Raw genomic sequence first — 2,500 nt, forward strand, 5'->3', positions numbered from 1 at the left:
ATATATATATATATATATATATATATATATATATATATACGGACGATATCAAAACATCGTTAAAACTCACTACTCGTTCAAGCAGCCGCCAATAGCGTAATGGTTAGAAGCCTTGACTGCCGTATAAACGGTCGGGTTTCAATCCTGGCTTGAGGTAGTTGCCTGTCTAGCCGCACTGATGAGCTGTGAAACAGCGAAACAGTACTGTATGTGGATGAATATATATATATATATATATATATATATATATGTGTGTGTGTGTGTGTGTGTATAATGTGTGTGTATTTATATGTTCTCTCCGTGATATGAGTTGTTTAAGTGCAAATTAAAAATGCAACTTAAGCCAATTCGACGTAATCACATCTTCATCAGGATAGACAGTTGTTTTTCATCTTTTTCTTTATCCCTCATAAAGTTCTTTGATTTATGAACAAATAAATGTTAATTTACTTTTAATAAATTCTAATTGATTTGGCTTACTAAACTTATATTGTAATATATATATATATATATATATATATATATATATATATATATATATATATACATGAGTATTGGCTGAAGAGAGCTTGATATGGATATTTTAAACGGTCCTAATTATCGGGCTTGAAACCGACGGTACCAATGACTTTTCTTATCTAACAAACTTTTGTACACAAAATACCATATATATATATATATATATATATATATATATATATATGGGAATTCTAAGTTAAATTATATAGAATTGCAATAATTGTTTGACAAATGAATACAAATATTGAAGTTTTTTTTGTGTGTGTGTGTGCACTTGAAAAAATAATAAAACAGAACGCAATTGTTTGCTGGTTTCTTTAGTGGATAAGGAGCTCTAATATTAACAATTTAAATATTTAATTACAGAAACATAAATAAGTTGAAACCGTTGTCCGTCAACATGTTCTCGTCGTGGGAAGAATTAAGTCTGCGTATGTCTCATTGAATATTAAAATAATAAAGAAGAGTTTAAATTATGTTAAAACAAGTTGCTTCCCCATACATACACACATTGTGTGTGTATGTGTGTGTGTGTCTGCATATGTCTATTTACATGAGTGTAGGTATCAATAGAAGAGCAATATTGCTATATCTGTACACGTGGGTGCGCGTTGGTCCACATAAGGGGATGCATGGATCGTTTGGCGTGTACTTTTATGTCCCATGACGAGTAAAATTATAAATTTTCTTAATCCTTCGTCGCTTAAACTCCCAAAGACCTAACTCTTTTGTTATATGTGGGAATATGAAGCTTGGATGCAAGTGACTCTATACAAAAAAAAAAAAAAAAAAAAAAAAAATCACGGGTGTGTATGCATCTTTGGATATTTGGTGTTTGCGATTATTCAGATGAGATTTTCCAAAAATGGACAGGTTTTAAATATGACACTTCGGTCTTTTATTCCTGGTTAAAATTAAAAATAAATTTAGTCGTTGTCCGAATCTGATTAGAATATATCGGCTAAACTAATAGAAAGGAATGTTGGAGCTGTACGGCATATAAGATATGTCATTAACCATTGCATATCAGAAACTGTTAAGATAATTGCATCGCCTCAAAATGAAAACACAATTAATAAAAAAAATGAATTGATTTCGCAATGCAGACATTTTCTCAGGACTGGTTGAATAATATGAACTTTCGTATTATAATTTATAAAACCGTGAAAATGCGTACCTATATATAAAAAAACTTTTCATATATATGTTTGTGTGAATTTTTTCTAGTGTGTGTGAGAGTCCAACCCGAGAGAATTGAAACCCCGCCTGTTTTCATCTCTAAATTTTTAAAATTGTATTAGTGATTCTTTTCTATCCCATTTGTTTCGCTGTTGATTCTTATTTATTGAAAATCAATGGATTGATGAAATAACATTAAACTTTTGTATTCTTTGTCGAATAGTAAATTTACGGTAACTATTAAATTTATTGAATTCAGAAATAAATTAATAAAACATATCGATATTTTAGTCGTCTCGCATTGTAACCGGCGCTTCACCATCATAGAAGCACAAGCCATTCGCATAAAAAACCGACCATCAATCAGGTTCAATATAATGGAAAATAGTAAGCTTAAGTGCTTTTAAATAATTTTCATAGATTTTCTTCGACAAATTCTCAAAACGCAATGGTTTTTAAGTTATCATGAACCCAACCGCGAATCACGAGAGATAAATACGTTAGCGCCCACGGCGAATTGCTTTTTTACACTCGAACAGAACGTTCGAACATTGACCCGCTAAATGGAAAATATAAATATCAAGAGAAACAAACATGATATATCCATGGTGTTCAATGAAACATGTATGAGAAAAAATGTTGCCCAAATATACATATTACAGTGTGTGTATATGTATATATATATGTATATATGTATATATATGTATATATATATATGTATATATATATATATGTATATATATATATATGTATATATATATATGTATATATATATATGTATATATATATATATGTATATATA

The sequence above is a fragment of the Euprymna scolopes genome, chromosome 18 (assembly GCF_053919585.1).
Source record: "Euprymna scolopes isolate OS-2025 chromosome 18, ASM5391958v1, whole genome shotgun sequence".
Classification (NCBI taxonomy): Eukaryota; Metazoa; Mollusca; class Cephalopoda; order Sepiida; family Sepiolidae; genus Euprymna; species Euprymna scolopes.